The sequence below is a fragment of the Melospiza georgiana genome, chromosome 5 (assembly GCF_028018845.1).
Source record: "Melospiza georgiana isolate bMelGeo1 chromosome 5, bMelGeo1.pri, whole genome shotgun sequence".
NCBI classification, from domain to species: Eukaryota; Metazoa; Chordata; class Aves; order Passeriformes; family Passerellidae; genus Melospiza; species Melospiza georgiana.
In genome coordinates, this window is record NC_080434.1 from 18,291,250 (window position 1) to 18,315,096 (window position 23,847).

Here is a 23,847-nt window from a genome sequence, read left to right on the forward strand (position 1 = left end):
TTAGCAACTGGAAGAGCACTAATTTGTAGGAAGTCTGAGGATGCTCTTCCCTCCTTTGCTGTCTAATGATCAGCCTAGCTATTGCCACATTTGAACTCTTAATATTACATCACCTCAAGGAAATATGCACTCAACATTTGCATTAAAGGATCACTTTTAAACAAATTCTGGCATTAACAATGTGATAAATTTTCCAAAAGCTTGATTGTTGTCTGCTTCTGACTGCCCCACTGGCATTGTATCTCTCTTAGGACACTCAAAGTGTGGTTTCAAAAACAAAAATTTGGCTACAAAAATGTCACCAGACAGTGTAGCTGACTTGAGCAGGTTTCACCATCCCTTGCAGGAAATTCCAATCTGAGAAACAAGATTGGAAGAGGCAAGAGAGTTCAGGTTCTCCAGGGGGAAGGAATATTGTGAGACCACCCTATTATGTACACTGCACGGGATTAAAAAAAAAACCCTAAGCAGAAAATTTCTGGATAAGATGCAGCTAGTTACATTAATGTTACTTCATGAAGATCCAGTAAGTGGTTTTGGCCATGCAGTGATTGTCAGCACAGAAGCAAGGCTGAAGTTTAAAGATCAAACAGCCAGGTCCCAGGAGCCTGAAGATGCATCTTGTTTTCATGACATTGCTTTTTGGGTGTACTTCAAAAACAGTGATGCAGTCTTATCCCTGCAGATGGACACTGTCTATTTGGCTTTACCTTGCTCATATTCCCAGACCCTTCTGTGAAATATCTCAATCTCAGCCTCAAGGATGCTACAAAAATCAAAAGCACTTTTTTGGGTAGTCTAGGAAAACTAGCCCTTCTACAGAGGGAAATGAACTTCACCTGCTTGTAAAATTAAAAAGGTGAAGGAAATGGGGCTTTGAAGGGCTTCAAGAACAGGATTTTTTGTATTTGGCCTACTGAGGATAGGTGACTCTCTGACAAACTGGAAGCATTCTTCATGTTATCCTAGTAGATAAGTTTTGGATTTGCAATGTTTAGGCCTGTTAAAACACGAATTGAAGTTGTGACCAAGACTTTTCTTGAAATTGCTAGCAATAACAATGCTTCTCCTTTTATAGGGTCTGTTTAAAGGAGGATGTTGAAAGGGGAAAAAAAACCTAAACACTCGGATGATGTGATTTTTAATACTTGCACATATCTCAAGTTTATCACAAAAAAATGACAGGTAAAGTAAAAAATTGCTAGAAGACTTGGTTTGATTAAAGGATCTCAAAACTACTTCTCCTGTATGTGGTATTGTAATCTGTGTTCAAAGCAAGTCAAGCTCTTAGTTCATAGATAATTGGCCACCTCTCTAGCCCTCCTGTCATTCAAGGCTCATGGCATCACACTTTACAACAAAGGAACACTGGAACCTTTCTTAGTTGGGAGGTCCTTTATAGAATCTTGTAACTTCGGAGAAAACCATAAGAAACTTTATGTGCAGGACTTGAGATAAGATAATTTTGCAGTACTATTGTATTATATCCTACCCTGTGGCCAACACAAGGCAGGTATATTTCTTCTGCCTGTGACAGAGAAGCTGAGACAAGGCACAGTTGTGTTGTTCCTCTCAGGATCACAGTATGGGGACAAACCTCACTATTCCTCACCCTGACCCTGTTGCATTGGCCACTGAACTAAAGAATCTGCTGTTCTTAGCTAAATGATGCTTTTAGTTACCTGCTGATGCAGATAGGAATCTCTTTGGTGTTTTATCTTGGTTCTTTTGGTGCTTATTGTGGTTTACACTATCAAGATTCAGAGTGCGTGCAAGTGGCACTTTGTAACTGAAAGGTGTTTTCCATTTGCATTTCCATTTTGTTCATAGCCCTTGAATTAAGTCACCATGGAAAAATGCCAAATAATACACCCTTTTTTGGCAAATAAATGTAAAAAACTTGATGCCTCAAGCATATTACATGCTTTGCAGGAAATTCCCAGCCTCTTACAACAAAGAGACAGCCAGGCACCGTATCAGCTCTTCAGAGCAGATCAAAATTGCAGTTACTTGCAGAGTTTTGGGGCTGAATGTCAGAACTCGCCTCTCTGAGCACCACTTACATGCACCCCTTTCCAGGGGCCTGGTATCCAGGATGAATTCTGTGGCCACTGCTTGTCTTTAAGGGGCATCATTAAATGAACCAAATATTCATGACGCTTTCAGAAAGCTAAGAAGAAAAAAAAGCACGTATTTGTCAGTTATCTCAAAGTGCAGACCGCAAGCATACAGCAAGTTACCAAGGTACTACAGTGCACGTATTTCACTAGTAGTAAGAGAACTCTTTGTACTGGAATACTTGAGTGTGTTTGGGGTCAATAGGTAGCTTCCGTCTCACCACAAGGGACCTAGGAGTTGGACACCCTGTTATACAAGCATTATTTGATCTCTATCTGTGCAGCATATGCTGATAAAGCTGACTGCATTTTGGTGAAAAATGGCTTATGTGTGATGAGACTGTGTAAAGCAGAACTGCCCAACACAAAGGGCTGAACCTAGAAGACACTTTATTGATAAAGTCACTTGTGCTGCAGCAGAAGGATGTAAATTACTCAATCCATGTTCTCTTTCTGTTACATCAGCTTCTACTGCTTGTTTTTGGTATGACAGTAAAAATGTGGGGAAACTGAGCTCCCATATGGAGGCAGTTCAAGACACAGCAAGGACTGAGCAGTTTGCATATGTCCAACCTCAAAAGACATGGCTTGTCTCAATTCTCTCCTGATTTCCTGTGTATTACAGTCTGAAGCGTGGGATTCTCCCTAGGGAGATGGGAGGCATTTGTGGTGTACCAGGACTGAGCCCCTCTGCACAAGCTTCAAACAAAATTATAGTCCATGTCTGAACAGCTCTGATTTTTGGGAAAAAGTATTCAGAGCCAAATCTGGACTTTGCAATTCAGGACCTTAGGACAGCTTAGAACAAAGGCTGTGTTTGCACTGTGACTCATGTTTGGGGTGTGGGTGGATGACGCCCTGTGACTGAAGAGCAAAGAAAAGCCAGGGGCAGGACTCCTGACCTCATCCTGCCATTTCATTCCCAGACAGCAAAATCCTGTTCAGAGGCTCAGTTAGGCTGATGCAAAGGGACCAGTGGGCTTCAACTCCTGCCACAGCTGCAGTCCCACTGCATATTGCTCTGGATCAGTGAGGCTCATCCCCAAATGTCACCTTTGTTTAACACCAGGGAAAAAATTTGGATAAAGCTGATCAAAGGGAAAACTTGATTTGTGCATTCCACAAATTTCTCAAAACTAATTTCTGTAAATTTTGTTTTGCTGTTATGCCCTCTTGAGTTACTAGAGTAAGTTTTTTCTTGCATTATGGGTAAAACAGGTGTCTGGACACTGCAGAATTTTTATTTTCCCTCAATCAAACTTTTTGTTCAAGATGGAATGAACTCATTTTGCTCTTCCTCTTCACCTGAGCCTGATTTCATGTGATTGGGCACTGAGGTAGCACAAGTGATGCAGGTCAGTAACTGACTTCCTCCTCCTTAGGATCTCCACGCTTTTTTTGTGTACTTGGACTACAATCCCTTGCTTCAGTTTATTTTCCCCTGCCATCACTCTTTGAAGACCCTGGTAAAATTCAGACTTTTAGTAGTTTCTGTAAGGTAATATATCATTTTATCAGATAAATGTGGATATCCTATAGAGCCTAATGATGTAAAGGAAGGTGCCAAGAGGTGCCAGTGCGTGAATATTAGTAGCTGTAATGACAGAGTTCATGGTGCCAACTGCTGTGAGAGTCCTGTGTCACTTAGACAGGACACCTCTCTGGCAGTAATTAACTTTGACTTCTGCAGAACCAGGACTTGCAGTTTTAGTTTCATAAAGGAGTTGAGAGCTGAGTTACTGATATATATCCATATGATCATAAACTTACATTTATATCTCAAACACTTAATTGGAAATGTGGAAAAAATGCTCGTGAAGGCTGTGAAAAACTTTTCTTTTCCCTCACCTTTTATTCTTATTTACTTGATAGCCTATGGAATAGTGTCTCTCAGTTGTCCATCTAGGAATGCCTAAAACTTTGAGCCTTCTTCTTAGATTTAAAATTTGCAAAGCATTGTATGGCTCCAAAGTCAGATTTTACTGTTACTTAATATTTGTGTGGAGACATAGGTGATTTGCATGGCCTCTGGCCCAAAGACATTGCAATCTAAATGAAACTCTACAATACAAGGTGCTCAGAGAGATAACAGCAAGCAAGGAAATAGAGGAGGGGTCTACTGGACAGGTTTATTGGCTGTTTGGGATACATCCTTACCCAGCATGTCAAAAACTTTGCATTTCCAAAAGTAGGGCAGTGATTAGCCTGCTATTATGTGGAACGGCGTGGTGGATTATGGAGCTATAGGAAATAGTCTTAAGGAAGGGGTTGCATGAAGCCTGTGGGAGCAGATCCATAATAATCAGACTGTGTGCTGCAGAAATAAATATCCTATTGGACTAGAAAGCCTAATTTTTTTTTTTCTGTACTGAAATGGGCAGTGCACTGCTCAGGAGCATTTGAATCTAAAATGAACATGTGAAGCATCTAATACACTTGGATTTTCTCTTCTAGTTGCTTTTGGATTTTCTTGCCTGGTTGCTTTTGAATTAACCATTAGCTCAATAAAAACCCTGCTTTCTCCTGTCCCACAAGCATCAGCTCATACTCAAAATAATTATTTCTGTAGGTTAAAAAACTGGACCATTTTATTGTGTATTTTTAGTATTTATTATGTTTCCTTTACTAATTTTGATTTCTGAAAAATCTTCTGATTTTTGAAAGACTTTTTTTCTCTGAACCCTTTGCTGTCTTGCTTCTTTATTTTGTATATCAGGTTTTTTTTTTCCTACATCAGCTTTTTTTCCTATATCAGCTCTAACTTTTGGTGGCAATTACAGGCATTTTTTCTCCCATGCTTTTTGGACTGATGTCCTTGAGAGCTCCAACCCCTGTAAATATTTTTCCTAAAAGAACCTCCCAATTTTGTGCTCCTTGCTCAGTTAGAATATAAAGAATTATCTGCACTGTGCTGACAGTCTTGGTTGCAAGGCAAGATGAGTCTTTTAAATGCCCTCATAGTGTTCAATTTTAATGTTTTGTGACTATCTGGAATTGATAAAATATCTTGATAATATAGAAATGTACATAAAAAGCATACGTGTTCTTACTTTATCAAGAATTTATCATGCCTTGTAATCCTGAATGCTTACAAAGTATCAGTTTTCAGACAGGGAAAAAACTTGGGTATTGTTAAATTAAAACAATTACCTTTTTAATCTGAAAAAGATGCTACACATAGAAATAAACCAAAATCAATTAGTATTAAAGATACAGCTCTAACCTGGGAATGACAATGTCCTGGTCAAATTGCACTTATAATCAAATCCAAAGAGATTTCCTAAAGCACTGAGCATTTTAATTCTCTCACAGATGACTGAGTTAACTCCTTCTCTGCTATTTACCCTTATTTGTTCTGACATCTTTTAATATGTCTCTTACTCCAGAGTGCTTAGCTGTAGCATGACCTATGATATTCCCAACAGTCTGACCTCCTAACAAGGGCATAATGCTCTGCAAGTTAAGTAGGAATTCAGGATAGTTTATCTACGTTGTTCTCACATCTAGCCAAGGCTTTGATTTTCAACAGGAAATTCTGCTGGAAGGAATATCTTACCTACCAGTCATGTAAAAATTCAAAATGTGAGAAACTTCCTTCCTTATTTTGATGACAAAAGCAAAGTTTATTGCTGATTTGCAATGGCAGCTTTCTGTTACCCCAAAGTAAGTATCAGCATAATACTCTGAAATAATTTTCTGGTTCAGGCAAGTTGCCTTTCCATTATTTACTGGATGATATCGCTATTCTTATTCACTGTTAAATCCAATTTGGGCTTCTGGGCTGAGGGTGCCAATTTTAACTAATCTGACACATTCATTTCACTGTACTGCAAAATGCACTAAAAAAGCATGCCCCTGGCCACCCTGCTAGTGCTGGACTCCATCAGAGGTCCTGCAGAACCAGGCTGGCTCTCCTGGGGCTGCAGCCCGGGGTAGGGGAAGGGAAAGGCAGGTAGGGGGGGATAAAGGTGGTTATTGAAAGGAGCTTCATGCCTTCTGTTTGCCAGCTGCTCCTGCCAGTTTTGTGGTATTTCTTGATGCTTTGTGTCCCAGTGAGCTGGCCCAGAGTAGTCACTGGGAGCATGTTCTGTGGCTTTGTTTCTGCCCCTGCAGCCTGTGATTGTGTGTTTGTGCTGGGGCTTCAGGGGGGCTCACACATGCACAACTTGTGGCTGTGCTGTGCAGGGCTCCTTCAAGGGAGTCTGCACTATCAAACATTGCCCTCCCTGCCTTACCTCTGGGAAGAACTCAGTCATCTACATTGGCAAAGTTTAGACAAAATTTGGACTAAAAATCAAGTCCTCTGATGTAGGTTTTTGTGGAAATTGCATTTCTTGAAGGATGCAGACCCAGCTGCTCTCAGCTTTGCTGCTCTCCTAGGTGTGTGGATGACAGTGAGCATTCAAGGTCTCACACCAAACCTCACACCAAACCTTCAGGTTTTGGAGGGGGCAGTAAATTGCCAAGGGCCATTCAATGTCACAGGTTGCTTGTGTGCCTCTATGTGTGAGGACAGCAAGCTCTGTGCTGGGCTGCAGGTGAGAGCACGGGCCCACCACAGCTCCATCACTGCCCTTCACCTGGGTTTCCTTTTGACAGAATGCAGGAGGTGTCAGGTGGACATTGCACTTGAGTCTCATCAGCATCCAAGGGAAAATGTGAATCTGAAGTGGGAGGTACCCTTAGGGTTCCCTGAGAGCAGCCAGACCCACTGAGACCAGTGTTTGGTTGGCTTCATTATGCCACCCTCAGCAGAGACTTGTAAATGTAGGAAGGAACCACTCACTGATTAGGGAGCATGAAATATGAGCACAGCCAGGGGTTTTTCTCTTCCTACTGCTTCTGCTTGGAGCCAAAGCAACATTGTCCTAAATTTTAATTTATGGCTGTTCTTTACAGCAGCAACAACAACAAAAATAGGGAAGAAGCTTTCTGGCACTATTTGCTGAAGTACTCTTTCTCTTGGCACAGTCAAACGATTCATAATTAGAAAGAGTAGTGTACTTTACTCACTCTTTTCTGATTATACAGAAACTCATTAAGCACCATGCATCCAAGTGCACTGTTTTATGTAAACAAGACCTCTCAGAGAGATATAGATGTCTGATAAAGATGAAAAGAAAAAGAGACTAATACCAGGCCACATTAATAATGGCCATGTCATGTTCTTAGAAAACAAAAGTCATCTGCTGTGCAATTATTGCACATTTCACAGCAGGATGGGGGCAAGGTAAAGACCAGAGATGTATAAGGAAAAGACAGCTATGGATTTCAGATCCAAATTATTTAGTTGTAGCTAGGTTTGAAATTTTGCATGATTTTTGTTCTGTGATGAAATGGGACAATTTCTGTTGTGCTTCCATGTGCTTGAGACTGGTATTTTGAGGATGTTCTGAGACCTTCAGTTGTAACTCATACTGAATTCACTTACTCTTCAGCAGTTAAAGCTGACAGCATTTCTCTTGTTATGTCTAGGTAAGGTTTAGGTTATTGATGCATTTAGCAGTGCCCTATGCTTTTAATAATGTATTTAAACTAATTGGATGGTTCAAGCTTAAAGCTGTTCCTCTGGCTGTGTTCCCTGGTGTGGACTGAGCTCTCTGAATAAGTTTAGCTTTTTTAAGAGGCACAGGCTTTGACCACATGAGCTTCACAGCACTGCCATGTTCTCTGTGGTTTATGGAGGGGGCAGCTCTTCCAAGCTGAAGCCAAAATTTGCTCTGTTACCTTCAGGTTTTCTTTGGTTACACTCTGATTCTTCCTTTTGGAATACAGAAAGCAGAAAAACTACATGAGAAAAACGCGGGTTGAGATGGCATGGGAAGGTTTTCAACCCAGTTTTATGGAATTGAGAGAATGAGATTTTCCCTGTGTAATGAGTTCTTGGATTTACTTAAATATTGACAAACACAAGTCAGGCCCGCAAGCTCCACAACCTGTGGAAGATCATCCAGCTTGCCTAACTCAAAGTAGCAATATCTCAAAACCATGAACACCTCTAAAATATATAGGTATGCATGCAAAGTATAATATATAAAAATAGTTACGTTATACAAAAATAGATGCATATGAAGATGCACTTAACAAGCAGTATGCTGCTCTCTAGTAAAAGGCAGGAATTTAGGCATGACCAGTGTGAAAAGATGTAGTATGTAGCTTCCACCATATGGTTTGCTCCATTCCAAAACAAGCAGAATTTAACTTTAAATGTGTCATTAACAGCAGATTGCGTTATCCACTTTAAGCAACATAAAGGTCAGGCACTTCCACTGAGACTAGATAAGCATGCCAGAAGTATAATTGCTTGCATTTCAACTGAGATATTACAAGCACAGTTTACATAAATATTTGTACTAGTGTACTTTTATGAACAGAGCCATCTTAACTTCTTCCACAGATAATCATATAAACTCAGTAAACCCTGGGCTGTAGGCACTTATGCCATGCCTTTCACTGACAACAGTGCTCCTGTGTAGCATAATAGGCCTGATTGCCACCAGCACTGAAGGAAATGCTTCAGCCTCTTTGAGTCTCTTTACAACTCTCCAAGATGTTGTGTGAGTAAACTGCTAGTTTCTTTGTTCCCTGTTCCACACACTTAGTGCTGTGGCTGATGCTATGTGTTCATGATCAAGAGCTCCCAGAGCTCAGATTCTGTGATCACAACATTTCTCCCAAATGATAATAAAACCTCATAGGGCAAGAGGGTGTTAAAATAAAGGCCAGATGAATATGAACATAATTGCTAGATTTGGCTTTTTTGTATAAATTGCCTGCTCTTCAAAGTAATTTGATGAGTTTAGTTGAGGGTTTTGGGTTTTTTCCCCTCTTCTGGGGGAATGGCGTGAAGTTGTGGCATGAGAAGGTTTAGGTTGGATATCAGAAAAAGGTTCTGCACCCAGAGGATGCTTGGGCACTGGAACAGGCTCCCCAGGGAAGTGGTCACAGCACCAAGTCTAAAGAGCTCAAGATGGATTTGGCTAATGCTCTCAGGCACATGGTGTGATTCTTGGGGATGGTCCTTGCAGGGCCAGGAGCTGGAGTCAATGGTCCTCGTGAGACCATCCCAACACCTCATGTTTTGTTGGTTCTGTGATTCTTTACATTGGTTTTCAGCTCTTTTTCTACCTATTAAATTTCTGGTGGTGTCTAGAAGTGCTCTTGTCTACAGAAACATCATCTGTTGAAGGTACTTACCACTCTTTCTACATCTCTGTGGTCAGAGGTGACAAGCAATTCTCAATAAAACTGAGCAAGTGTCTGCTTTTGCCCTGGACCCAGGGCAGAGAGAAGGGTCCAAGTTCCTGAAACAAAAATGCAGTTTCAAGGAGTTTTCCCTCAAGGAGTTTGGGACTCAAAATAGGTGTTTGCAAGAATTGCAGCACGACCCAACTGGGGATGGGAATCGTAGCACAAGGCATATCTGCATCCTGTGTATTTTCTACTATTGAAGATGCATAAGCAGTAGATTCTCAGCTGTTATACAAATGCTTCCTTGAAAAACCAGTAGTTCTCCAGTGCTGCCTCTGAAGGACACTCAAGGAGAGAGCTGAGATATTGCTGGGGTGTTAACTTGAATGGGTTGAGCAATGATAAGATAATATTTGCTAGGTAGGAGAAGTATTGTGCTGGTGCTAAACAAGTAGTGGACAATTTTACTTTTCATAAAATGAGTCCCTCAGTTTGTACTTGCTCAGCTTACATGTAAAATTGCATTTTCCTGCTATCAGATGTCAAATGACACTCCTGTTGTCATTCTCAAGAACTCTGACTGAATGGAGATATGCACCAGGTGAGTGTACTTAAAAAAAATGAAGTAACTTTCCTCTCCTGATGAACTGCATATCAAATTTATCAAGTGGCTGAGAGCCATCCATCCTGTGTCTTGGAGACCCAAGGAAGGGGAAGCAGTGGGTGCAGTTCACCAGATGACCATGATTGTGAACTCTCACTGCAAAAACAGGAATGGAGGGCATAAAACCTCATGTCAGAGAAACTTGGCAATACTGGCCTGTGCTCTCCCTGCTGACTGATGGCCCAGTCCAAATGCCATTTTGGACTGGCACAGGATTTATGATGGCCCAGTGGTGTCCCTGGACATAGGATTCATCCTCAGCCTGAGGGAGTGTTTGAGCTGCCTGCAAACTGCACATACTCAAAAGGCAAAGCCCAACAATCCTTACATTAACCTGGGTCTGTCCTTATGAGACTCATGACACAGAGTCCCCTCAATGAGGCAAATCAAATCAATGCTGAGTGTGTTTCAACATTCTCCCTAGTCTTCAGTGTATTGACTTTCCACTGCTCCAAGATGTAGCTAACACAGAAACACTTCTATGGCTTCCTCCCCACCTTTTATTTTTGTTGTTTTTATCATTCTTCTCTCTTTGTGTTTCTATCATTATGCTGATTGAGCATCAATGGCATAGAGTTTTTGGCCTAAGCTTGATAAGTTGGATCCTGAGTATTTGTCTTGCTTATTGAATATCTGTGACTCATGTTTTTGGGGGAAATCTACTGATAAATTAGGCACGATAAAGTATTACAGATTATGGGTAGTGTTACTTCAATGCAATGATATTATGGAGCATGACACTAAAAGTATAATTTTCCCCTGTTGAATACTTGCAGACATAGTCAGGTGGGTTACTGGAAAGATTGTGAATGAAGTACTGAAGTGGTCAAATTTGAAATGGAAACCGTCAAAAGTTGATTGGTCATTGGTTTTGTTAATTGTTTGCAAAGATTGGGGTTGATTGAAGCAACCAAAGTGCCAATGTTTTCTCTTGGAAGAATTGAAGTAGGCCAAGTGCCTTTCATAAGTATCTCCAGAGGATTTATTTCAATCACAAATCAAACATAACTAAAAGTAAGAAATGCTGCATGCCCATAAGATCCAACCACAATGGAGTTAACAATGAATTGATTTTGTGCCAAACTGTGTTACATCCCAAACCAGCAGCAGAATTCAAACCCACTGCCACACTGGGAAACAATGCAGCTGCCTGAATAGGATTCTTCCTCCCTCCATGGTTGCAGCATAGTGTACGTTTCGAAAGACAGGGGCTCTCTTTTGCCAAACTGTCATTTTTCTTTGCAAGTTTAAAGGCCAGAAAAATCAATTAAGAAAAAAAAGCAAACAGGTCATGCAGAGGTAGCAGAATGGCCTTTCATACATACTGGAAAACACCTGGCACAAATCAGAGCAGCAGAAATGCACTGGTGACAGCTTTTCGGGTAGCCCTTGTTCCCTGTCCCGGCCCCTCTCCTCCGCGTTGTGTTGGGTAGGGTCTTGTGAAACACTGACTTTTTCATACAGTGTGCTGAAATCCAAACACCCTGGCATGTTTGACAGGTATGTTGCTGCTAATCTTACAGATTTGAAAGTGAAAAAGTGAAAGCAGAGGATAATTGGTCAATTTGTAGCCAGGAGGTGGTACTTGTTTGAGACACATGCAGATTGTGCTGTTCTGTATCAGTGCAGAAATCCCAACAAATGATCTGAAGGAAGAGCTGGCGCTGGGTGAGGATGTGTGTGTGGTGTGCCTGGTAGGGTTTTTTACCCGCTCTCGCAAAGCACAGGCCTTAATGAGTTCCAGGGGGACAGTGGCTTGTCAATCACAATATACTTTTCAAGTAATAGTCATCTCTGCCCCATCACAGAACCACAAGGCATGAAATAATTAGAAAGCCCAGAGTAACTGCTCTGTTTTACAAGAGCAAAATCCTTGTGTGGATCATTTACATAAACTTGTCACTTCCCATTACGGTTCTAATGCAAGCTGGGTAATAATCATGGGACCAGGAGAGGGGAGGTCAAGGTATGATGCTCCTCCATGTTTGAAGCACAAGGTACGCATGTGCCCAGCTTTCCATCCCCCACTGAATTAATGTAAAGTATCTTTTATTTTCCATTAAATAAGAACTATTCACGCTGCTATGGTAGCAGACCATGTGCAGCCTTCTCTTCTTAAGAGAGAAAAAAGGCTTTTGCGTCAAGCCATTGTTAGGGGAGAATTCACTTTGAGGAGCATTTCAAAGCTGATCCGATTGGGGAAGGAATAATGTTAAATATTTGGTATGAAATATTTATAAGATGCACACATGAGCATCTGACAAAGTAGCCTGGAAAATACACATTCTCATCTTTGACAATTTTAGCTCTTTCCCTGTGAATGAGAGGGTGGAGAAAAGGAGTGTGCAGAGGGAGAATTTTTTGTGTGTGTGTGTATAAATGCATCTAAACACTTGCACACATACACACTCAGGGCAGACACACTTGCATACGAACGCCTGAATGGGTTGATGGGATTTAAGGCAATCTGCATCTGAATACTGCTCTCCAAAGATGGTGGCAATAAGGGCTTGCCGAAGTCTGTTTTAATCATTGTGAAGGAGGAAGCTCTGTACTAATGCCTATCATGAGGGGCATCCACAGAGTGATGGAGGTGGTGGCTGCTGTTGTTGCTACTGCTGTTTTCCAGCAACCATTTTGTTGGTGTTCTTCACAACTGTTGTCAGGCACATTTTCCTCACATGAAAACAAGTCTCTGCTTTTTGCACAGATTGACTTTCCCCACCTGCATCCATGCATGGCTGTTTCATTTCACTTTTATTTTAAAAAAGGTGTGTAAAGAGCAGATTTACTTATAGGCAACCAGTATTGTCGGGAGTTTTTTTACATTTTCATCTCTTTCAGATAAAACAAGGCAAAAATTTTGGGGCTTTTTTTTCCCAAGGGTCTGGAAAGGTTTCAGAAAAATGGGTTATCACCTCATTCTCAGTCCTTATGACAAGGGATAAAGAGAGAATGTAATGACTCACTCCTTATGGCAGTCACAGAGAAATGCACAGGGATGGCGTATATTAAATAACCAGGATAAAGGCAACCATGTGATCTGCTCTCCTTGTAAGGGGATCTAATAGCTCTCTTTTAGAAACCTTATTTCCTTTTCCTTTTTTTTCCCCCTTGTCTCTTCTTTGCCTACCCCACTTGTATCAGCTATAGGATGTTGTTATTCTCTGATGTAAATGCCTGCTTGGTTTAGGCTGTAAACAGGTTAGAGCAAGACCTTTGTGTCTGTAAATATCCTTTTTACACATCAGTGCTAAACACATATTAATAGCAATGGTCTTGATGAACTACTGTGTATTTCTCTTCCTACAGGCTTGGGGATTTATTCTTTCCTTAAAATTTGCTAGATCAAATGCTCTGGGCAGGCTCCACGCATTGTACAACATGTTTTTATGTGAGCAGGTGGCTCAATAGCAAGGCAGCATCGTTTGCCCTCATCTGCCAGCTTTTGTCTTTGAGTGGAAGTGTGGGGCCTGGTGAGAGGTAGGATATGAACTGTGTCCAGACTCTGTTCCTTATCTCTGAGATCACCAAGAGGGAGGGCATTGTTGATGGATTTAAATCAGCTTTTTCTCCCCTTGTGCACAACAAAAGTCTAAATCCCTTTTCAGGCCAGATTGCTCCATTTCGCTGCATGGGCTAGGCAGATTGGAAACATGTTTGTCACTCAGCTTTTCTCCCAACCTAATCAGTAGACACTGGGATGGTGGGATTTTGGTGCTCAGTGTATCACCCTTTAATCTATGAAGTTGGCCTTTAAAAGCTGCTGATGCTGTTGCTGCTATGTGTGAGCTGCTGCAGTCTTTCATTTCTGAAGACAGATATAAAAATAATGTTAGCCACGAGCAGAAGCAGAGGGTTTAGCAGGGATTTGAATCTAAAATGTGATACTTAACACTGACCAACTTGATTTGGTCCAGCAGAGCAGAACCCCTTATTCTGTTATAATAAAGTGTGTTGTATGTGGAGATGATGGCAGTGGGATTTACTGTGTGTGTATTTTAGTTCTGCTGATGAATGGGCTGAAATGGGGACTAACCATAGGCCACAGGAACACAAGGCTGGAAAAAGGTGGCTTGGCAGATTTGCCTTTGGGTTTCAAAGACAAATCTGATAAACCTACAAGCTCACCAGTGTCTTTGCACTTCTGATCTCCATGGCATACCATCCTCATCTGTGCCTGACACCACAGTCCTAGAGGGACAAATTGCCACAACACACAGGTATGAAGAAGCAGGCCAGCTCTTGGGAGTTGGCAGAGGTCAGAAGGATGCTAAGAGGGACAGTTATGTGATAGGTGTGATGAAGGATGTTAAAAGCACTGAAACAATGTAGGCTCTTTGGGGCAGAGGCTGCAGCTCTGTTTATACACAAACAAGTCTGAATCTGCTTGCACACACACTGCTTGTTGTGCTAAGCACAGCCTGAATCAGATATTGACTGAGGTCTCTAGAAAAACACAAGATGATTCCTTCCAGGAAAAGATATCATTCATTGACTAGGTGTGCAATAACATTTCTAATTCTTTTTCTGCCACTAAAATACTATGCATGAACTACCTTGCATCCTCTGGAGCCACATTTGTACTGTAAAGTACAGGTAGCATGCAGAATTGCATCTACCAGTCCCAGGCAGTGCCTTGTTTGGCCATGAGAGCCAAATATGAGGGCCAGCTGCAGAGGGAATGTAGAACTCTGCATTTGTGAAGCAAGGATGGTTCAACAATTCAGCCCAAATGTTCAAATGTAACATTTTGCTGTGAGGACAGGCTGGGTCCTGTTCAAGAACCCATTTTGTTCACTGATAGATGGGAAGGAAGGCTTGCTCCTGCCAGTCTGGCATCCCAGATTCCCAACATCTTGTCCCTGGTGGTGTCAGGTCCCTGTCTGGAACTCTGACCAACCTGAAAGAGTAGGAAACTTTTAAATTTCTTCTTTCTCTTTTCATAATTTAAAATACAAAAGAGTTTTTGAATGGAAGTTCCATTTTCAGCAAGCTTGAGTTCCTTCTTTTTAGTGGTTGTGAACTATGCCAATTGTTTTGTTTAAATGCTGAATAACTCAGTTTAGTTTGGGCTTCCCAAGGACAGCAAGAAAAATACCAGTCCTCTTTCCGAAACCCTCCTTTGTTTTTGGGAAAGAACACAATTTTTCCAAGACTTTCCAGATTCTCTTTACCCATAGTAGAGGACAGGGAATATAAAACAAGACATAAAAAGGCAAATTTCCCCAGATATTTCTACTGGTATCGATTGTCCCAGCCCTTATTCCCTCTTGACTTAATAACTGGGAATGTTTTTAGCAACTTCCAGTATCCAAGTACAAAATTTCCAATGAAGTGGACAATGTCAATATCTACAGTAAGAGCCTGTGGTCTTATTGTGGATTAATAATGATCTTTCTGAAGATGCCATTCCAGTGGGTAACTCCAGGAGTGGGAGCTGAGGCTCTGGATCTTAAAGGCCTTTTCCAGTCTGGAAGGGTTTATGATTTCCATGTCTTGCTGGATGGGTCATAGCAGAGGACAACTGAGGCAGATCCCAGGTAGGGTCTCTGAGGAGGTGAGAGGCCACAATGAAAGTGCTAACAATGAGAGAAAAAATGTGAAGGGGTGTAACCCACATCTCTTGAAAAAAGGAACTTTGCTGCTGGACATGGTATAGTTAATGGTACAAGCCCAGCTGGCTGGTGGCAGAGGTTTTTAACCCACTTGCCTGGTGAAACAAGTGTCAGCAGTCCATACAGGGATTGGACAATAATGCAAGTCTGATTCCAGCAATGGGAAGCAGGGAAAGCAGGTAGGCTCCTAGCTGATCTCTCTTTTGAAGCAACATGTAGATATGTAATTATATATTTCTAGCCAATTAATTAAGCAAAATTCCTTACAAGTTGAGACTGCAGAAGACAAGATTCACTTTCACTCAATAACTTCCTTTTTTTTTTTTTTTTTTCTATTCCCATGTTCAAATGAACTCCCTAAGAAAGGAGGGCTGGATATTCCACACAGAAAAGTGTTAGTTTTTCAAACAGGTTGTTTACAGAAGATTTTAGTTAAATCTTCTCATTGATTAACAACAATTTGATCTCTGCCTATGTGAATTTCCAGTTGGGCTGGCAGTTAAATGAGGAAGAATCAGGAAAGAAATTCAGCTCAGGTCAACTGAAAACTTAAAAATTTTACTTCTGCAGAATAATTTTTTTTTCAACTAGGATGTAAATGGATTTTACTTATTCAGGACAAGATAGTGTCAAATGTAACATTTTGTTTAACGGCCCTTTCAAGGAGAGGAAATGACAAAGTAAATGTAATCTTTCATCCAAGAACTTGGTGATTAGGACCCTTATTTTGTGTGTGGGAGGCTAGGATTACATTTTTTCCTCACCTTGAGGACATTTGAATTGATATCACTCATATATAAGGGTATTATTTAAGCGGAGGAGAGAGTTCTTAACTCCTCTTATTGCTGTAATTTTATTGGGAAAATACTTGAAATATTTTTGAGGCCATGGAAAGAATAATTTTGGGGCTTAGTGCACTCACCTGGGAGGAATAAGATCTGTGCTCCTGGCTGCATTACACCAACTACTTAATTTAGGAGTGTAAATGTCTCCTGGAGCAGGGACTGAAATCCTTTTCTTCTTTTTCACCTTGACTCATCTAACTTTTTAGTGGTGAAGTTGTTTTGCTCACTGGGCCCTGAAGAGGGTTTTATTCTATGTAGAACACAGATTGAGCAGGAGGGACTGTGACTGTGTGAGCACAGAGAGGCAGCCTGGCAGGTGGGTTAATACCTGCAGAATGTGGCTCCAACTCTGTCCAGGCAAAGGAGAAATGGTACCCAGGTGTGCCAAGTGACTGCTCTGCAGCTACCCTGGAAGACTTACAAATGCAGAAAAAAATTTTTATTTCCCTTTTTTATTTTATTTTCACTAGACAAAGGTAAAAATACTGATCTGTTGTTCAAAATAGCTGTGGGAAGACAAGAAACCACAGTTAGCCAAAAAAACCTTTGCCTGGTTCTTTTTTTGACATCCTAGTCACAACTGCAACTTGAAAAAGATAATTAATAGTTACCTTGATTGCTTGGTTGTGTGCTTTAGAAAGGAAAACTGAACTTCAGTAAGACTCTAGACTTCTTGTCAGATCAGACAGTGTATGAAAAAGACATTGGGACTATAAAATTAATGCAGAAAACAAAAGGTAAAAGAGCTTTCCACTTAAAGGAGGACACCTGTATTTATTTTCCTTGTTTCTTGTGTTTGGGGCTGAATCTTGTGGGACAGCTAGAAGAGTCAATGCAAGTAGCATGGTTAAAAATGCTTCCATTGCTAATATCAGAGATGTATCTCAGTGATAGCACCAATAAATTGTCACTGTTTCCTTCCCCTTGAAGTCTGAAGGGAAGGAGGGACAAAACACCTGAATTGTGGGAAGAGCAACCCTGTGTGGTCAAAGGGATTATCTAGATGAAAAGGACTTTGTTGCAACTTGAAACTGTTTTATTCTCCTTCTTGCATTCTTATTCTCTCTAAATGAAAAACACTGAGTCAGGTCAACTTTATCATTTTTCCCTGCTGTTGCACTCTAAGACTTTCTTCTGCTCTCATGTTAGTGCTTCCCCTGCTCTCTTCCACAGCACAGGTCCTTTCCAGAGTAACTGCAATCAAAAGATTCCCTAGCTGAGAAGGATGCCAAAATAAACTGCTTGAGATCCCACCTCCCAAGACTTTCAGGAATCCTAGCAAAGACTGATGAGTTAGATTTGGCACCAATTTCGTATTTTAAATATATTATTTTTCCCCTCTAGGTCATGGATATTTAGACAGATGTGTTCAGTGATTTGCAAAAATTAAAGAAATGACAAGGTTAATTTTGTGTTGTGTAAGTAACCAAAAACCCCAGTCATTACCACAGCAAGTGAGGAACTTATCAAGGCCCAGCTATTCTAGGCTATGATGGAGTTTTTCTATTTTCTGATAGTGACAGCTCTGTTCAACAGAGGTGTTAAGACCCTTATGACCCGAATTCTTGCCAGTGTCATTCCTTTATAACAACTCATTATACCTTTGTATTACCTGAGTTGCTAAAGCGTTTGCTTAGGCCTCATGAGAGACTGAACTGGGCATCTGGCACCATCAGTGAAAATCCCACCTGTGATGGCTTCACCTCTGCACTTCTGCTGGAAGCAAAGCCCTTTTCCTAAGCAGAGGTGTGATTCCAACTGCTGTGGCTTCAGAGGAGGAAAGCCTTTTAATCAAAGAGTTACACCTGAACGACTGTTATCCCCGCAGGAAAAAGAAATAGAACCCCTCTCGTGGGACCAACAAATAACTCACGAGTCTTTCTACAGAGGAGCAGCAAGACAAGTATGTCACCTTGTCTTGTTTGGCTTGGCAGAGCCAGCGTGCTCACAAGAGGTGGAGCTGCTGGGACTTGCCTCCCTGCTCCCAGAGCCACGCAGCCTGGGCTGCCAGAAGCGCTCTTGCTCCGCCGTCTTGCCGAGTGACAAAACACAGAGCTGCTGACGAGCAGCTGAGGGTGGGGTGGGGATTCCACACAGAGACAAATCTATGTCCCTCAGGAGATCTGGTGCAATCCCATCCGTATAAGAAGTATTTCGCTGCTAATTAAGTTTTGATCCTTTGGCTTCACTTAAAACAGTTTGAGAGTATATCAAGTTGGAGAGCAGGTGCTGACTGGCTTGAAAGCACTGGTCCATCAAATCAGGTAAGGGTTTTATATTCAGAAACTCCCCTAGAAGGGAGACTGTAACTTGCTAAGTGATAGATATAGCCAGAGACCCTTTCAAGTATAATGCATCATTGACAGAGTTATAATGCTTGTGACTTTTACTCCCCCAAAAGCATTGCAAAATTCCCCTCTGCTCTGAAAGAACCTCCTCTTTCTCATGTTCTGTCCTCTTCATTTGTGTGTGTGGAATGAATGCCGAAGGAGATAAATAGCCAGGTGCAGCTTGGAAATCCCAGGAGCAGTTGCTTCTGGTCTTCCTGCCTTGACTTGGAATCCAAATTCGAACAGGAAATTCTGATTTTGGGGACATGCTGCCTCTGTTCCACTGTCTTCAAAAATTCCAAAGGTTGAGAGCAAAAGAATGTTGGATTCATAAGATGTCTTCTCCCCTGGTGCCAGAATATTTACAGGAGTGGTCACCTTTTATTGGTAGCTCTTAGTTGTTCTTGACTGATCAGAGTAAAGGAAGGCCCAGCAAATGTACAACTGAAAAATAATTAGCTGCATATGCAGGGGGGAACTGAGATAGAGGTCATTAAAAATTTGGGTTATGTTTTTCTGTATCTGAAAAACTTCTTAATGATCTCTGTGCTACAGAGAACAACAAAGCAGATTAGAATAAATAAAGGCTGTACCGTGCCTCCCTACTGATACAGCTGCCTGAGGACTGAATACAGAATGGTGTATACTTACAGCAGGTTGCACTATGACCATCTCCAATTGTTCCAAATTATAAGTTGCCTTAGAATCATGGTCTAAAGTTTTTTTTGGTGGGATTTTTGTTGTTGTTGTTTGGTTGGGTTTTTTTTTTTTTTGTTTTTTTTTTTTTTTTTTTTGTTTTTGTTTTTGTAGTTTGCTCCCTTAAATTTGGGTCTATAATCCTCACTTTTTGAAAAAAGAAAAATTTCCAATTTCATCCTACTTCATTTCTGGGCCATTTCCCTTCATGCACTTCATCAGTTGAACGAAAGGCAAATTTAAGAGACAGAGAAATATTTGCAGTTACAAAAGTAATTCTTTTACTATTCCCCATTGCATAGTTAGTGAACTGGAAGTAAATAAGCATTTGTTAGAATTTCTGGTATGCCTTCAAATTTATGCTGTTGACACTGAGAATAGTAGTGTGCTGGTGATCAATAATGGTAGATGGATTTCCTTTATCATAGTAAGGTTTTGAGTAGGGTCTTTCCTCAAGTGTTTTGGTAGTGGTGCAGTTATCAGCTTGTTTCCAGCCTTGTGGAATTTGGCAGACAGCTGACAGTAGGAAACTTCTTAGAAAAGGCAAAAAGAAGTGGCACAAGGATATTTTCCTCCCTGATAACTTGCCTTGTCCTGAGAAATCTTTGCAGGGCTTTCTCTTACTGTACAGTAGTGCCCTTCAATGGCACGATGTGTGTGGTGCTTTCAACACCTTGACATTTTTCACTCTACAGTTCCTGAACAGTTAACAAAAGGCTGTTCCATAACAGTTAACAACAGCTGTTTTCTGAATCAATAGCAATTTTGGATGTAATGGGAGGCAAAATTTTACCCTGCAACAGATAAATCAAGTCTGCTGGACGTTGTTCTGAGCAGCAGATCTATGTTCTTCAGGCTCCACTAATAATGTGTCAGTCAGCAAAATCACTTATGCTGGTTTTATAATGGGGACTCCTCATGTCTGTGCTTCAATCATAGTCCTTTCCTACCTGAATAAATAAGTCTTCCTATCCAAACAGAAACAGTGGAAGGATTTTGTTTTCTATCAACAGATTTGTTGTAAACCATCCACTAATTTTTGGTGACAACTACACTTGCTGAGGAGTATTTCACTGAGTCTAAATATCATAAGTAAAGAAAGGTGCTCAGTGTGTTGCGTGGATAAGAAGTGGTTGAAGTGTGGTGTGACTGAAATTACAGCACATGGGTGTTGTAATCACCAGAGCATCCCTGCTTCTGTCAGAAAAAAACATGCATCAGTGTATGTCTGTTGTTATGTAGTACCTCTGAAATAAATGTGTGAAGATTTCCTGAAGAAATTGTGCCTAAATAGTTTGCAAGATGAAGGGTCTGTGGAAGAGTCCTTCTTTTATCTGAACCACAACACTACAGGTCCAATATAGTTGAGTGAATTTCCCTTTTCCTTTCAGCAGGGGAAGTGAAAGAGGGTTAATAAATTAAGCTGAACATCCAACAACACTGAACCATCAGCTCTAGTGTTAGGTTATACCTTTCATTTGCTCTTAATTGGGAGCAGTGAATGAATGTTAATGGTGTAAGCCTAGAAAGAGCAGCTGGAAAGGAAATAAGAACCTAAGATTGTGTCTCTCCAGGTAAAATGTGTTTGTGATGGTAGTTCTCCATCCTGCTGCAGCCTTTTGTGGGGGTGAAGCAGTGAGGATGAAGGCTGCTTAGCGTTATTGTCCCTAGGCTTGGTTTTGGGGTATGGTGATTTGAACATGAGGCTGTAGTCAGGGAATGTGCCTCTTCCAACCCATCTCCTTTGAGGTAGCACCCAACTACTTCTACTCACAGAGCACCATTGTCTCCTTTCTCAAGGCCCTGCTAGGTGAAGCTGGCACAAGAGATCATGGAGCAAGAGAGAGGCTTGGTGTCAGCTTCTGCAAACATAAAATGCATGTGGATTAGGAGACCTGAATCTTGTACACAACAACTGAAACCTGTAAAGTGATCTGGGCAAGCCCCATGAAGGCATCTTCTGAGCATGATCTGCCAGTCTACTGTCCTTTTTTGGTGCTGCCACCACACAAGCAGTAATCTACAGTGCCTTGCACTCTTTCTGGTTGCTGGAGACCCTCTTATATCTAGTTTAAGTTACGAGTCTGTTCTAATGTGAAAGGAGTGAGATGAAGGCCCCAAGTTTGCTTAGTCTTTTCTTCTTTTTCTTCATTCATGCATTTGGTAGAGCTTGGCTGAACTGGTGGATTTCACTGGCTCCGGTGCTTTCTGAAGTTGTTAGCACATGGGTCCAAGTTTTGGCATGTTTAAAACTGACCCATAGATTCCAAGGTGCAGCCACACTGAATGGCTCAGCCAATGCTGTGTCAGATATTGGCAGCAGGAATAAGGCACAGGTTATGCTCACCCATTCCTGTATTGAAATACCATCTCAGTTGAGTTACTGAATTGTCTTCTATGCTAGTTTCTCATGCACAAGGCTGAAAAAAAATAATGCATTCAAATTAGTGTTAGGGGCCCCTGTCTTCCCCAGGTAATACTGCCTGAGTCTTTTAGTGCTGATCAGGGTGTGGATAATTTCTTGCGGAAGAATTGCAAGATGCTCTTCAAGTATCGAGAAATAATTTTTGAACAGTTTCTTTCATTCCATACCAGTTTTAAAACAATGTTTGAAGCTGATGTGCTGGAGGAAGAAATCTAAAATCATCTCAATTCTTCTTCACTTTAAATGTAGCTCTTTCCTTGAAAGGGGAGGAATCCCCACACACTGATGTACTGCTGTCAGTTCTTGGAGAAGCCTGACTAGCTGGGAAAAAATGTTGATGCCATCAGCACTCCCCTCGCCGCTGCCTTCCGGCCTCTCTGGGGTGGATATCCAGCACCTCCAAGGTATGGCAAATGTCAAGTTGCTTGCGAGGCCACGTCGCCACGGCTGAGCTCGCAGCTCCCAGCTGGCAGCGGCAGCAGCCCCGTGCAGCCCGGGTGGTTGCAGCGCACGGCTTTGAAGTTCTGCCCTTCAGCTATCTCCTGTTGCACACAGCTTGTGATACATGAGTCTGTGTCCTGCAGCTGTCTCCGTTTAAGTCAGCAGGCGTTTGAAGCAGTGCTGGCCACCCCGGGGAAAGGGGCAAGAGTTGAACAAAGTGTTCATCTTCAATTAAACTGTTGGAATGCCAGTGCAGAGTCTGAGTCCCTGCCACTTTCTCCTCTAAAACCAATGCCATGTTTGAGCTTTTTAATAGGGAAGAGCAGAGGCAGCTGTTAAGGTCTGCTAGTCAGTTTAGGTTTGAACCAAAGGGAAAAATCAGTAATGATATCAAATGGTTTGTTATCCTGAGTTTTAGGCAGTGATTTCAGCATTCTCCAGCTCCCCTTTAGACTACTGTCTTCAGTTTGAAACCTTCCTGCTGAATATGTCAGAGTAAACTAACAGGGTGATATCCAGGAAGCTTCACCAGCAGAAGGGCGTAAAAATGTTTCTTTGCAGTGAGCCAAATTCAGCTCCAGTGTAAGTGCAGTAGTTCCTCCTAAAGTCAGTTCTGAAGCTGCTGCTGCTGATGGGTTCAAACCTGAGTGACCTGGTTGTCTTCACCAGGAAAGATTTAATTATGGAAAAGATAAGCTGAGGAAAACATGACCCACCTGGCTGCTGCACCCCTTTAGTCCTGGGCTGAACTTGCTCAATTATCTCTCTTTTATTTTTTTTTTTTCCTTCTTGCATATCAAGTATGGCTGTCTGTTTGGAGCCACAACAAAAGCAGTAACAACAGACTTTGACACCTGTGTTTCCTCCAGCTGTGAGTCTCATCTTTTTTTCTGCAAACAACTTTATCCGCTTCAGAATGTGGGACAAGTTCTCAGAATTACAAAGGCTGCTCTGCAACAAATGGTCTCCTAGTTTGCTTTATCTGTTCCAACGTGTGCTTTTTGGTCCAACTTCACTTTTTCTATGAACTTTACATGCTGCAGGGTATGCTCCTGACTTATGGAGTGAGTTTGATACAAATTGCGTAACAAAACAATTTACAGTGCAGGCTCGTATGTTTAAATCCATGGTTATGTTCTTAAGGATCTGACTTTTGCCTCTCCCTTACCAGCTGTCCTCTTTTAGTGACTAGTGCTGATAACAGCCCTGCTGAGAAAGCAAATGGTAGAAAGCAAATTGCTTCTTGAAAAAAAAAAATGCAGTGGGGGGGAGTGAAGAACTAAAATGAAAAAGAGGGTCAGAAAATTTTACTCTAAAATACAAATTACTGTTATGCCTGGATAACTAGCCTGGCAATCTTTGATATGGCTGGAATCATTGCCACTGAAATGAACAGAAAGTTTTGTTGTCATTCACAGCAGAAGAGTAGCAAAGGAATTTATGGTATGAAAGTTGTCTGTCTTCTAGTGCATCTGTATACACCATGTGCTGGGCCACTTGGCAGGCCAGGAGATTATGTA